The 16,184-nt window shown below is 38.6% G+C and overlaps 1 pseudogene; it reads left to right on the forward strand.

Moving 5' to 3' along the window:
* The first annotated feature begins 5,353 nt into the window (after positions 1-5,353).
* LOC150001846 (cytoskeleton-associated protein 2-like pseudogene) lies at positions 5,354-7,590 on the forward strand (annotated as a pseudogene).
* Positions 7,591-16,184: the final 8,594 nt, after the last annotated feature.

A 16,184-nucleotide genomic window follows, 5' to 3' on the forward strand; every position in this document is an offset into this window, starting at 1 on the left:
TTCACCATTTTCTAAATTATTCTTAACTTCCCCCTGTCTATTTTGTACCAACCAATTATGCTTCTTGATCCCTGCACCATTTCCCCATTTCTCCCCTACCCCTTCCCAGCTGGTAACCCTCCAAATGATCCCCATACCTATAATTCTGTTTCTATTCTGATTTGCTTAGTTGGATTTTGTTTTTATTTTTTAGATTCAATTGTTGATAGTTGTGAGTTTGTTGTCATTTTAGTGTTCATAGTTTTGATCTTCCTTTTCTTAAGTAAGTCCCTTTGACATTTTGTATAATAGTGGCTTGGTGATGATGAACTCCTTTAGCTTCACCTTGTCTGGGAAGCACTTTATCTGCCCTTCTATTCTAAATGATATCTTTGCAGGATAGAGTAATCTTGGTTGTAGGTTGCTTTTCATCACATTGAATACTGCTTGCCAGTCCCTTCCTGCCTGCCAAGTGTTCTCTGAGAAATCTGATGATAGTTCTATAGGCACCCCACTGTAGGCAATTCTACACTTCTCTCTTGCTTCCCCCAGTACTCTGTCATTATCTTTCAACTTTGGCATCTCAATCACAATAAGTTCTGGTATAGTCTCCTCTGGGTCCAGCTTGCTCAGGACCCTCTTTTCTTCCCACACCTGTATGTCCATCTCCTTAGCAAAATTTCGGAAGTTTTCCTCATGTTTTTTAAATTCTTGCTTCATTCTGCACTGGTTGACTGTTTTGTTCTTCTTTATGTTCCAAATCATTGATTTAAACCCTGGTTTCCTTCCCTTCACCATTGTTTTTGTGTGGATTTTCCTTTGTTTCACTTAGCATAGCCTTCATTTCTCCTCATGTGTTTGCTGTACTCAAGCATATCTGTCAAGCCTCTGAGCATCTTTATCACCAGTGTTTTGAATTCTGCATCTGTTAGGTTTTCTATCTCTTCACCTGTTAGGTTGGCTATCTCCTCGTCGCTTAGTTCTCCCATTGGAAACTTGATCCATTCCTCCTTTTGGGTCATACTTCTCTGTCTCCTCATTCTGACAAGCTCCTGTGTTTGTTTGCCTCCACATCCCAGATAAAGCTGTTGTTCCTGTTACATTGTAAGGAGTGTAGCCTTAAGGATTCGTCAGTACAGGGCGACCTGTTTCACCATGTTGTGGTTCTGTATGTGGGGCAGGAGTCCAAGAGGGAACAATGTTACCTGCCCAGCACTCGCCCCTTTTCCAGGCACCTCTCCCATTTCTGCACCGGACTGGTGCTCCTCTAGTTGCTGCCTTGGCCGTCGTTCCCAGAATGGGTGGGTCTGTGGACATTCTACGACCATGGGGGCCCTTTAAACAGTGTACAGTACTGAGAGACTGGCAGCTTCTGCCTTCACCCCACCCCACTGGTCTGCACAGTCAGAAGCAATAACACTTGATTTTCCCCAGTGCTGGGACATGAGCTGCGAGGTCTGGTGAGGAGCTGCGAACGTTCCCCAGGTGTACCTGCTGACTTTTTAAAACTTCTGACTGCGCTTTCTGCCAGCCTGCTGCTGCTGCTGCTGCCACCACACTGCATTCTCTCCATCCCTGCTCCACCCCTCCTACCTGTCTGTCTGGATGAGTATTTATTCTTTATATCTTTGTTTGCTGGACTTCCATGCAGTTTGATTTTCTAGAACTTCTGGTTATTTCTAGTTTTGAGCTAGTTGTATTCCTTCTTAGTTGCAGAGGGAGATGCAGCATGTCTGTCTACATCCCAATCTTGGCTAGAACTTTGCCAGTCCCTTCTTGCCTGCAAAGTTTCTTTTGAGAAATTAGCTAATAGTCTTATAGGCGCCCCCTTTTTAGGTAACTCTGCTTTTCTCTTGCTGCTTTTAAGACGTTCTCTTTATCTTTCACCTTTGACATTTTAATTATGATGTGTCTTGGTGTGGCTCTCTTTGGGTCTAGATTCTTTGGGACTCTCTGTGCTTTCTGGACTTGTATGTTTACTTCCTTCACCATATTTGGGAGGTTTTCCTCATTAATTTTTCACATACACTTTCAATTTTTTACTCTTCTTTTTCTCCTTCTGACACCCCTATGATTTGGATGTTGACATGTTTAAAGTTATCCCAGAGGTTCCTAAGCCTCTCCTCATTTTTTTCAATTCTTGTTTCTTCATTCTGTACTGATTGACTTTTTTTCTTTCTTATATTCAAAATCATTGATTTGCACCCCAATTTTTCCCTTCACCATTGGTTTTTTGTGGATTTTCATTTCTTTCATTTAACATGGTCTTCACTTCTTTCATTCTGCGTTTGCTGTACTTAAGCATATCTGTCAAGTCTGTGAGCATCTTTATCACCAGTGTTTTAAATTTTATGTCTGTTGGGTTTGCTATCTCCTGTCGCTTAGTTCTTCCACTGGAACCTTGATCCATTCCCTCTTTTTGCCATACTTCTCTGTCTCCTCATCTTGACAGGCCCCTGTGTTTTTTTGCCTCTGCGTCTGAGATAGAGCTGTCGTACTTGTTATGTTGTAAGGGGCAGAGCCTTAGGTATTCATCAGTACAGGGCAACCCATTTCACCACGTTATGGTGCTGTAGGTGGGGGAGGGGTCTGAGAAAGAACATGTTTTTTTGTTTCCTCATTTTATCTGATTTATTATGTTTGTTTCTATATAGTGTGTAGATCCAATACATCACCTAGTCTTGGCAGAATTTCTTCATGTATTAAGAGACCCATGGGGTCAAGTGGTGCAGTGTCCCTGGTCACCTGAGCCAGATGATCCAAGGGTGTCCCTTTTGTGTATTCGATGTCCTCTTGTTGAAGTTAAGCCTTGATTGCTGTTGTGATGTCAATTGAAGTAATTGACCCTCAGGCTAATTGTCTCTGAGGAATGGTTGTGACTTCAGTAGACAAGATGTGCATGGGCTAACCCCATGGAGCAGGAGTTGCTTAAGTGGTGCTCTGGTACTTGCCAAGTCCAACCTGTTTTGTTGTTTATCAAGCTGTTTGGATGGTGCTCTGGTGTGGTGTGAAGCCAGAAACCAGGTGTGCTGGTTAGTTCTGAGGCCTTTTGGGAGGGGGTCCAGTGCAGGCCAAATTCAACTGCTGACTCTGTGAACCTAGGTAAGCTGCCACTAGTAGAGGTTCTCAGGCTGCTTAGCAAGAGGAATGAGTTACACCAAGGCCACATGCTCATTGTCAGGGGTTTGTTAATCTTAATAAGATCTTTTTTAAGTTTAAATCATGAGCAAAGGCTGGCTATTATTTTGGACCACTGCTGAAAGGGGTTCTAGCTGTTGTGGTTGGGTGGGGTGAGTTCTCAGTAGTGTCCAGGTGGGGTACACAATGTTTCCCACATTAATGGAGAATTCAGATTTTGTGCCTGCCAACATCTACTGTTTGTGTGGGAGGAGGGCTCAGCAAAGGAACAAAGGTGATTCCCAGCACTTTAGTCTTTGCAGGTGTCTCTGTGTGTGGAGAGCTCAACAAATGAGCAATGGCACCTGCTATTACTTCAGTCCTAAACAGAGCTGTCCCTCTTGCTTTCATGCAGAAGTCAGACAATTCAGTTCCTCCCTTATGTCTCTGGCACTTTCAGAGTGGATGCTCCTGTTCTAGAACTCAGAGTAAGTGTGTTTCTGAGTGAATGAGTCTGTATGTAGTTCCTTTAGGACCTGCAGTGCCTAGTTCTCCATCAGCCCTCCATCTCATTGAGCCACTATCTCTGTTGGTTTTCACAGACAAAGTTTTTAAGGACTTCTGTTTCTGGCCCTGGAGCCCTTGGTTGGTTAACCCAGGGTGGAGCTGAGACTCCTCAAATTCAGGAAGGATCTCTGCAGCTAAAATATTTATCTCATTTCTTAACTACCACATGTGGGTGTTGGACCTGCCTGTTATGAATCTCTGATGCTCCTACCAGTCTTGACATAGCTTCTTCATTTACTTTATGTGGATTCTGTTCAGCTAGTCTTTAGATGATTCTCAGTGATGGTTTTTCTGTAATTTAGTTCAGTGATGGTTGTTCTGTAATTTAGTTGTAATTTTGATGTAGTGGAAGAAGTGAACACAGCATTTATGTACTCGACCATTGTAACCAGAATCTAGATTTTTAATTCTGTTCTTTTATACAATTGACCTATCCCTATTTCAAACAAGCTCCAATCTGAGAACTAACACTTCCTTGTTTTCTGATTTTTATTTTAATTGTTTTTGTCTTTTAAAAAATCACCTAAAATGTGTTAACCAATAACAAAGTAAAATATATTACATGCTATGATTGAGATACAAAGAGTTTGGAGGTAAGAGATATCCTATGAGACATTTGGATTACTACTTAAAAGATATATAGGATTATAACCACAGCAATGGGAAAGGGGAAGTCAGGAGTGAGGGCAGACATTTGGAAAACTAAAAGTTCTAAGAAAATCTCCAGGAATAATCTGTATTAGAAAGGGTAGCAGGGTAATGTGAAGAGGGAAAGAGTTCCAGTGTATGCTTTTGGGACCAAAGGTATTGAGCTTAGACTGAGGCCTGAGAAGGCCAGAGCAACAGAATACATAAATTCTGGGGTGTGTGTGTGTATGTGTGTGTTTGTGAAACAGTATTATTTCCTTATCTCTTACTGTATATTCCTTTTCCCTTATTAAATTCCAAGTTCCTTGAATCCATGGGGAAAAAAAGATTCTTTATAGAATGTCAGCTGTGTGCTGATGTGTTAAAGTCTCCATAAATCATGTGAGGCCTTCCATAAATCATTGAGAACTGCCTTTTGGTTGCAGTTGTACTCCACAGGTACTTCAGGATAATTCTTCTGCTTGTCCCAGGTAAAACTATTAAGACTTTGGCCATCTCAGGCCCAGTCCTCCCACCCCCATCCCTTAATTTTCCCAAGGCCTTTTACTGTCTTCACTCCTCCTCCTCTCCCTTTCCTATCAACAGCATTTATGAAAATAGGAATGATTCTTATCAGTCACTCATACTTGATGATTGGATTGATTAATTGCACTTTAACTGAAGTCCAGTCACACAAATATAGCTTGGGATTTCAACATTTCATTTGCATTTTAATTCTTTTATCTTGCAATGTAGAATGAAAGGCTATTTTATATTCCAAAATAAATTCCAGACTTTAAATAGTTAACAGAAATATTTTACAAGATGGTGAAAAAGGAAGAGAAAAAAGTAGAAATAGACCAGAAATAAGGAGAAAAAAAGGGACAAGCTACAAAGCAAGTGAAAATATAGAAGAGGTAAAAGATGCATATGAAAACTGATTTAGAGTTTGTCTAATAAATTAGATGTTCATTAAATATTCATTGAATAACTACTTGTGGAAGGCAAATAGATAGATACCAAATTCAGAAAAATAGAATTGAACCATCGTGGATAAGCCAACATGGTGTGGCCTGCACTCACTGCCGCTGCAGAAGAGTGGAAGAGGAAGCTCTAGGAGTACCTAGCAGCTAAGGGAAAACTGAAGTGCCAAAGCAGCAATCCTTATCTAAAAGCCAAGAATAATTGCCCAAATCCTCCACCTTCTAAATCTACTACTGAACCCAAAAAGGATGTTGCTTTACCTCTCATAGCTACAAGACCCATCAGCATTAAACTTCAGCCCAGGCCTGACATTATTCCAGGGTCCCAGAAGCCAAAGTTGGAGCCACCAAAACTTCTGGGAAAATAACTGACTTCAGGATGTATTACTCCTAACCCAAACTGTAAGCCCTCCAACAATCATCAGCAAGAGCACAAAGCTGGATCATCTGCTGGAGAGCTATCAAGAAAACTGTGGGGTCACTCAATATTACAGGAACTGAAAACTGTAAAGCAGCAAATGACAGATCAAGGAAATTCTGCACATAAAGACTCTGTGGACAATGTCCACGGTGAGAGTGAGTCCATACACAACTTTCTAAAAGAGATGAACAAAGAGATCTTGCCTCAAACCTTACTGGACTCTGAGAAGACACCACATCTTCAATTTAGGACCAAAAGTAACCCCAAAACTAGCTCTTATAATCAAACCAAAAGCAGTCTGGCCCCTAAGCAAGCCTTGGGTAAAAGTTCATTGAATCATGCTGTTCTGAAAGACAGAGTTAATAAAGGGTTCATTGGAGAAACACAAACCAGGATTCTACCAGTGAAGTCACAGCAGCTCCCTAGAGGAGCAGCTCTAGCGAAACCAGGAGAAAAAACCCCCAAAGATAGTTCCCTCACTTTGTTCAGACCCTTAGTAGCAATCAAACATCAAAGAAACCAGGGGTCAAAGACATGAAGGATATAAAGGTTAATAATGGTAAATATGAAAGATCAGGTGGAGCTAAGTTACAGTCACACACTATTACTGAACAAAAAGTAGGATATACCAGACCCAGAACATGCCCCCGTCTACTTCAGGGAGGACCAAACCACAGACCTCCAAACATTAAGCAGGACCAGAAACCCACTCAACCTTGTTCCAGACCCTAGACATCATGTGTGCTGCAGAAATCCAAAGCTGTGAGCCACAGGCCCAATGTGGCGTTTGGCAGCTCTGCCTCAGTCATTTCCAACACCCCAAGCATAAGAGCAAGCAGAGCCAAGGGGAATAAACACAACGGCAGATGTCAACAGAAAGCATGGACCCTGGACTCCAAGCTGAAAAGGGCTCTTCCTCAGAATCATTTTCTGAACAAGACAGCTCCCAAAACTCGAGCTGGTGGCACAACCATAAATGGAAGAGGAGTCTTAAATGGGACCCAGACTAACCTAGATGTTAAGAGGATTACAGCAGCGGATCGAAGGAAACAGCTGGGAGAATGGCTAAAATCTAAAGGGAAAATGTATAAACGGCCTCCAATGGAACTTAAAACAAAAAGGAAAATAATAGAGAAAATGAATACATCATTCTGGAAAAGCATGAAAAAAGAAGAGGAAGAGAGGAAGCACAGCTTGAACTGTCCAATAAAATTAACAGCATTCTGGCTGAGTGTCTGCAGCTCATCGAAGGGGGTATACTTTCTAATGAAGTATTTACCATATTGTCTAGTATTCTAGAGGCTGAAAAATCTGCTAAATTTTGGATCTGGAAAGCAAAGTTCTTGGCAAGTAAAGGCACGTTTGATGTTATCGAACTCTGTGACGAGGTCATTAGAAATGGGGCAACACCAATACAAGAGTTACGAGAAGTTGTTCTTAATATTTTGCAAGACCCAAACAGAACTAGAGACAGTATTACCTCTGACTTTTTCATTATTGAAACTCATATAACATCCACAGAAGAGGTGGACAGGGATATGAAATCTGGAAGAAAGTCTTGTCTTTCTCCAAAAAAGAGAGAACAGTTTCCAGCAATACCCCAAATAACCAAAGCAGAACAGGATAATCACCCTGGTATCAAATTACAGGTTGCTCCCATCCCCAGAATAAGTGGGATGCCAGAAGTGCAGGACATGAAGCTGATCACTCCGGTGAGGCAGTCCGCGAGGATCGAGCAAGCGAGCAGTGTCCCGCTACCCGGAAATGCTGCAGGACCACGATTTAGTGGTGTCTTCTCTTAATGAGCTGTGAGAAGTGGAAGAAACAGAGTGTTTTGTATTCCATAAAAATAAGGCTTTGCCTGTAACATTAGGGTTTCAAATCCTTAAATCATAATTTCTTGATGATTTTTATTAAAAATGTATTTCAGATCCTCCATAAGACAAGAAATGCCTTCATCCAGTCCAACTGGAACAAACTGTCATGAATGCAGACCCGGGCCCTGGACAGGAGCTCACAGGGCTCGCTCTCAAATTACATATCCCACAGAAAGGCCTTTGGCTTATTTGTTTAAGGTAGTAGCTTGCCAATTTAACAGCATACAGAAATTTCACATGATTGAATGTGAATTTATCCCACAAGTATGGTAAGGATATTGGAAGGCTGGTGCCACAGTATGATATACCTTCCTTCCTGCATCTACCTTAACAGAGAAGGAAGGCCTCCAAGCATGGACGGTCTAAGCTCAGAGCACATGGGATCTGGCAGGCCATATGGTCAAATCCCTTTCCTTTACAGATGAGCTTATACTTGCTATGCCTTTGCTCAGAGATCACAAATGACTTAATGTGACCTTTGCCTCTGTCCCTGTGTCCTTGTGGTGAGGGGTAATCCACATCCTTTCTGTACCAGGTCTCCCAGTGAAACAATCCTGAATTGGGATGGTCATCTAGCTTCTTATATCCAAACCTAATTTTTGCATTTGTTATTCAGAAATGTATTACATAAAAATAAAGGGAAGAGGGGTGGGGAGGGGACATTTGCTTCTGCACTTCAATTCTTTGCTCTGCCAGGGAACCTGCAGGCAGTGCAAGCCCCAGGCAGTTTACATGTTGCCTTTCCTTCTTTCTGGGCAACTGCTTTTGGGGAGGTAAAATCAAAATCATTATGTAAATATAAAGTATAGAACTCTACTCAACATATTTTAAATTTATCTTTCTTAATACTTAAATATTAACATAAAAAGAACATTAAATTTTTTTGTGCTAAAAAAATAGAGAAAAATAGAATTAAAAATGTTTTCTTCTCCAAACTAGACAGGAAGTTTCTTGAGAGTATGAAATAAGACTTATTCTTTTAACCCATAACACCTAGGATATATTGCCCTACTCAGTGAATAAGTAGAGATGCAATAAACAAATGATGATTAATGTTATTAACGAATATATGTATTTAACAAATGTTTTCAGAATATGGCCCAAGCTTACAGTCTGTCAACAAAATAATTTTTAAAACCTCCAAACTTTAATCCTTATTTCTGGATAATAACTGTTCCCCTTTGGCCCACTGTACTTTGTTTCCTTGGCTGCTAAATAAGTAGTGTACAAAATCAACAAATTTTAACCTGTGTTCTATGGAACTCTAGAGGTTTTTGAAAGTGCCCCCAAAGAGAAAGCCAAATGGTCAGGACAGAAAGCTTTCAACCGTAGCACTACCTCAATGATCGCCCACACCAACTGCCTGCAGCAACTCTCTGTCAAGGAGTAAATGTTTATTTGGGAAATAGAAAAGGTTTAAGACTTGATCCCAAACTCAAGATTTCTTTCACTCTTTCATTTATTATTTTAAAGATATTTTTTCTAGGTTAGTATCTAATTATAGCAGCTTCTCAACAGTTTTCATTAATATCTTTAAAATTAGAAATTCAAAATATAATTTCAAAGTATTTGTCAGATGCCTTCACATACTAGATGTTAGACTGAAAATAAGTTTAGACATTATCTTTAAATTACTAATTTTAGGGGAAATGGAGACTGGCTAAAGGAGCTGGTTCTGTTGCTGCTGCGGACTAAGCGGGAAAGACACCACACGTTGCACAGTCGGGACCATCGCCGGAGCCTGAAGACATTTCTCTGTCATCACAGTTAGTTTTACATGTGGTACCCATAAAAGATGAGGCTAAGAACATGGAAGGCTTCTCAGCAATCAAATCAAATCCAAACACAAGGCATTGCCAGAGCAAAAGGGAAATATTCAGAGGTTGATGGTAGCCTACCTTCAGGAGAAGAAAAACCACCGAAGAATGAAACCGGCTTGTTATGTTCAATTAAAGCTGAAATCATATCAAGCATCTTTTCAGACCACAATGCCTTGAAACTAGAAATCAACCCCAAGAAAAAAAATCAAAGGCATCCAAAATCATGGTGATTGAATAACATGCTATTAAATAATGAATGGGTTAACAATGACATCAAAGAAGAAATCAAGAAATTTTTGGAAACTAGTGATAATGAACACACAACAGCCCAAAACCTATAGCACAGAGCAAAATCAGTCCTGAAAGAGAAGTTCATAGCAATACAAACATATCTGAAAAGGATAGAAGAATATCACATAAAAAATCTAACCCTAAAGCTACAAGAACTAGAACAACAACAACAAACAAAGCCTAGGGCAAGAAGAGCAAAGGAAATCATCAAGATCAGAGCAGAATTAAATGACATAGAGACCAAACAAACAATTTAAAAGATCAACAAAACTCGGAGCTGGTTCATTGAAAAAATAAACAAAATCGACAAGCCTTTAGCCAGGCTCATCAAGAAAAAAAAAAGAGAAGACCCAAATAAACAAATTCAGAAATGAAAAAGGAGAAATCACGACTGATACCACAGAAATACAAACGATAGTAAGAAATTACTACAAACAATTATATGGCAAAAAATTTGACAACCTAGAAGAAATGGACAAATTTAGAAACATATAACCTTCCAAAACTCAACCAAGGAGAAGTGGAAAGTCTCAACAGACCAATAACAAAGAAGGAAATTGAAACAGTAATCAAAAATCTGGCTGCACAATAAAGCCCTGGATCAGATGGCTTCACAGGCAAATTTTACAAAACACTTAGCGAAGAACTAACTCCTACCCTCCTCAAATTATTCCAAAAAATCAAAGAAGAGAGAAAAATCCCAAACTCTTTCTATGAAGGCAGTATCACCCTAATCCCCAAACCAGGTCAAGACACAACAAAGAAAGAAAACTACAGGCCAATATCACTGATGAACATAGATGCTAAAATCCTCAATAAAATACTGGCAAACAGTATCCAGCAATACAACAAAAAGATCATACACCACAATCAAGTGGGAGTCATCCCAGGGATGCAAGGATGGTTTAATATTCGCCAATCAATAAATATAATACATCACCTAAACAAAATGAATGACAAAAATCACATGATCATATCAATAGATGCAGAGAAAGCATTTGATAAAGTACAACACCCATTTATGATGAAAACACTCAAAAAATGGGAATAGAGGGAGTATACCTTAACATAATTAAGGCTATATACGAGAAGCCTGAAGCCAACATCATACTCAATGGACAAAAACTGAAAGCATTTCCCCTGAAATCAGGAACTAGACAAGGCTGTCCACTCTCTCCACTCATATTCAACATAGTGTTGGAAGTCCTAGGAACAGCATTCAGACAAGACAAAGAAATAAAAGGCATCCAAATTAGAAAAAAGAAGTAAAACTATCATTATTTGCAGACGACATGATAGTATAGCTAGAAAACCGTATAAACTCCACTAAAAGACTACTCAATATATTAAGTGAATTTGGCAAAATAGCAGTGTACAAAATAAGTATACAGAAATCGAAGGCATTTCTGTACACCAACAATAAACTATCAGAGACAGAGACAAAAAAGAAAATACCATTTACTATAGCAACAAGAAAAATAAAGTACCTAGGACTAAACTCAATCAAAGAGATAAAAGACCTGTACTCTGAAAATTACATAACTTTGAAGAAAGCAATTAAGGAAGATACAAATAAATGGAAGCAAATGCCATGTTCTTGGATAAGAAGAATCAACATCATCAAAATGGCCATACTACCCAAAGCAATTTACAGATTCAATGCAATCCCTATTAAAATATCAACGACATATTTCAAAAAGCTAGAACAAATACTCCAAAAATTTATATGGAACCAAAAAAGACCCTGAATAGCAAAAGCAATCTTGAGACAGAAGAACACAGCAGGAGGAATCACAACACCAGATATCAAGCAATACTACAAAGCCACTGTGATCAAAACAGTCTGGTACTGGCATAAGAACAGACATATAGATCAGTGGAACAGAATAGAGTCCAGAACTAAACCCAGGCCTCTATGGTCAATTAATATTTGATAAAGGAGGAAGGAACATAAAATGGAGTGAGAAGAGCCTCTTTAACAAATGGTGCTGGGAGAACTGAATAGAAACTTGCAAAAAAATGAAACTAGACCAACAACTTACTCCACACACGAGAATAAACTCAAGATGGATCAAAGACTTAAATGTAAGTCATAACACCATAAACGTCCTAGAGGAAAACATAGGCAGGAAAATTTCAGATATCTCACATAACAATATCTTCATGGATACATCTCCTAACGCAAGAGAAATAAAGAAAAAAATAAACACATGGGACTACTTCAAACTAAAGAGTTTCTGCTAAGCAAAAGAAAACATGAGCAAGATGAAAAGGAAACCAACCATATGGGAAGACATATTTGCCAATGAAATCTCAGACAGGGGACTGATCTCCAAAATATATAAAGAGCTTATACGACTCAACATCAAGAAAAAGAACAACTCAATTAAAAATTGGGCAAAGGACCTGAACAAACACTTTTCCAAAGAGGACATACAGAAGGTCTATAGACACATTAAAAAATGCTCAACATCATTAGCCATCAGAGAGAAGCAAATAAGAACCACAATGAGATACCATTTTACACCAGTCAGAATGGCCATCATCAACAAATCAACAAACAACAAGTGCTGACGAAGATGTGGAGAAATGGGAACCCTACTGCACTGTTGGTGGGAATGCAGACTACTGCAGCCACTATGGAAAACAGTATGGAATTACCTCAAAAAACTAAAAATAGAACTGCCTTTTGAACCAGCAATTCCACTACTAGGATTATACCCCCCAAAAATCCTAAAACCCTAATTCAAAAGAACTTATGCACCCCTATGTTTATAGCAGCACTGTTTACAATAACTAAGTGCTGGAAACAGCCTAAATTCCCATCTGTCGATGAGTGGATCAAAAAATTGTGGTCCATTTACACAATGGAATACTATGCAGAAGAAAGAAAGAAGGAACTCCTGCCATTTGCAACAACATGGATGGAACTAGAGAGAATTATGTTTAGTGAAATAAGTCAGGCAAAGAAAGCAAAATACCATATGATATCACCTAATACAGGAGACTAAAGAACAACATAAACAAACAAACTAAATAAGACAAGGAGCAGAATAACAGTCAATAGGGGGGAGGGGAAGTGAGAGGAGGATAAGTAAGGGAAGGGTTTAGTCAAGGAGTGTGTATTAATTACTCATGGACATGGACAACAGGGGAGGGATATGACTGTGGGAGAAGGGGTAGGCTGGGTGAAGGGGAGTAATGGGAGAAAAATTGGACAACCGTAGTTGAAAAATCAAAAAATAAAATTAAAAAAAAATTACTTATTTTATATTTGAAACACTTTTCAAAATAGTTGCAAAATCCTCAAGCTATATCAAAACATTCATTGAATGGGAAGCTGTTAAAATTTTGTTTCTAAAATATCTCTCTTTTCCTAACCAGAAAGCTGAAGAAGTCTCCAACTTCTGATTTTTCTGTTGAATTATAATAAAAAAATATAAAATCTTATATTAATAAAGAAGATAATACAAATAACTTTCTCTTGAGTAGTAATATGTGAATTATCTGGCTTATGATAATATTAAAAACTAAGGTAAACATATGTCCAACCTGTAGCTTGATGGTAACTATACATAAAATAGTCCATACTTTTGACCAAAACAGATATCTGTTGACAAGTAAATGAAGTGGGAAGAGATTGTACAATTTACATTATAAGAATTGCAACTATTTTAGAATTCATTGACACAAGGCCAAGCTCCATGTAATTAATGTAGATGTGCAGTTGTGTGTGGTTTTGTTTAATGCAGTTCATCAAATATTTCCAGTATACAGAAAAATTGTAATTTCTCATTTCTTTGGGGTGGGTTGACACCATATGACTAGTTCTGGCCAATATCTTGATAAGGTAAGACCTCCCAGAGCTTCCTTTTTATTTTTTTCTTTTAGTATATTTTATTGATTACATTATTACAGTTATACCAATTTTTTCCCTTTGCCCCCCTCCATCTGGTACCCTCTTCCCTCCAGCAATCTCCCCCTTTAGTTCATGTCCATGGATCATGCATATATGTTTTTTGGCTTCCCCATTTCCTTTACTATTATTTTTTTAAGTATATTTTATTGATTATGTTGTTACAGTAGTTCCCATTTTTCCCCTTTGCTCTCCTCCCTTTACTATTCTTAACATCCTCTTGTCTATTTTGACCTACCAATTATGCTTCTTAACTCCTACATTTTCCCCCATTATCTTTCTTCCCCCTCCCCACTGATAACCCTCCATATGGTCTCCATATCCATCATTCTGCTTCTGTTTTAGTTGTTTGATTCATTTTTTGTTTTTGTATTTTAGATTCAGTTGTTGATAGTTGTGTTTGTTGTCATTTTACTGTTCATAGTTTTGATATTCTTTTTCTTAAATAAATCCCTTTAACGTTTTATGTAATAAGAGCTCGGTGATGATGAACTCCTTTACTTTTACCTTGTCTGGGAAGTACTTCATTGCCCTTCCATTGTAAATGATAGCTTTGCTGAACAAAGTAATCTTTGTTGTTAGTCCTTGCTTTTCATTACTTTGAATACTTCTTGCCAATCCCTTCTTGCCTGCAAGACTTCTTTTGAAAGATATTTCTACATGGCCTGACTCTCAGCAACTGTCCCTAAGTACTGATGATGAGCGTCAAGGATATGTAGTTATGTAGCATAAATGAAAAACAAACCATTGTGGGTTTAACTATTGAGATATAAGGATTCATCACTGCAAGACAATCTGATAAAATATGTGAAAGATAAATATGTTTCTAGCAGCTCGTAAGTAGCCTTCCTATTCTAAGCAAATTGGGAAATTTTCGTAAGTGCAGAACATAGACAGAGATTTGGGGGAAAATAAACCACACCCTTTCTAAAAAAAACAAACATAAAATGCCATTTATTCTTCAGGCTCCCATGGACTATTTAAATATTCTCTAGAAAACTAAAAGAACCTATTGTAATTGAATGTGTATGTGTTTTCTCTCCCCATCTTGAAGTTTTGTAATGACATGTGTCACATTATTTTTGAAAATAAGACCAATTGAAGTAAAAAATCTCCTATAATGTTTTTCATTTGAACAAGATTCTAAAACATTTCCACAAAACTTTATTTTTCCAAATTATCATTATTTTTACTTTTCAAGATGTGCTATAAAAAGAAAAAAATTCAGAGCATCTTATCTCTAACAATTTTAACCAGTGTCTTCAAATACATTGATGATACAAAACAGACTTCTTTCAATAGGCAACTTGGTGGCTTTTAATATGTTTAATTTAAAGAACTGAGCTAATGGCCAATGAAAGTGGATCAAGTTCTATTCTAAGAGCGGCAGAGGAAAATTCTTTCCCGGAATGAGTTACACAATTCACATGACTGCTTAGTTTAACGTTTCCTGTAGCCAGAGTTTCAGAGCTTATTCCCCTCACTTTTTTTTTTTTACAGGAATATTAATTCCAGTTCTGTGAACTGAGGTTTGGACAAGTTCCTTCATGATTTAAATATTAATAGTGATTCATGATGGGCCCCAAAATAAGAAAGAAAGAAAGAAAAAGATGTAAAACTTCTGCATCATTTCAATCATTTTAAATATTAAATTTATCAATTTCTTAGACTTTATATTTCTTTTCTATCACTTAGTCTTACCAGAAAAAAGCGAGTGGGATATTTTCATACCTATCTTCCAATTAACCAATTAGTTAAAAATTTTATTAGTAAAGCAAAATGAGAAATAAATAATCTATTTTGGGGATACACCTTTTAACGTAAAATTCACTTCCCCTCTTACACAACTGCAAGTATCATTTGTATTTTATAATCTCACTCAAAAAACATGCAAGCAAAGTATTTAATACCTATCGCTACTTCTGGCCAAGATGGAGACCTAGACAGACACGTTGAACCTCCCTCCACAACTAAGAAGGAATACAGCTACCTCAAAACTAGAGTCAACCAGGAGTTCCAGAAAATTGAGCTGCATGGAAGTCCAACAAAGTTGTAAAGAAGAAATACTCATCAGAACAGGTAGTAGAGGTGGAGCCGGGGCAGAAAGGATGCAGTGTGGTGGTGGCAGCACTGGCGGCAGCAGCAGCAGGCCTGCAGAAAGCACAGTCACATGTTTTAAAAACTAAGGAGGGACATCTGGGGAGCACTCCCAGCACCAGACCAGACCAGGAAGCTCAAGGTCCCAGCACTGCGGAAAATAAAGCCTCATTGCTTTTGACTGCAAACCAGTCAGGTTTGGGGTGGAGGAAGAAACTGCTGGTCTCTCAGCACAGTCCACTTGTTTAAAGGGCCCCCATGGTCCTAGAATATCCACAGAGCCACCCACTCTGGGAGAGACAGCCAGAGCAACAACTAGAGAGGTGCCAGTCCATACAAAGTGAGAGAAGTGCCTGGAAAAGGTGCGAGTGCTGAGCAAGTGGCATTGTTTCCTCTCAGACACCTCCCCCATGTGCAGCATCACAACGTGGTGAAATTAGTCACCCTCTACTGACAATACCTAAGTCCCTGCCTCTTACAATGTAACAA

The sequence above is a fragment of the Furipterus horrens genome, unplaced genomic scaffold (genome assembly GCF_987537825.1).
Source record: "Furipterus horrens unplaced genomic scaffold, mFurHor1.1.pri manual_scaffold_9, whole genome shotgun sequence".
In the NCBI taxonomy this organism is placed as follows: Eukaryota; Metazoa; Chordata; class Mammalia; order Chiroptera; family Furipteridae; genus Furipterus; species Furipterus horrens.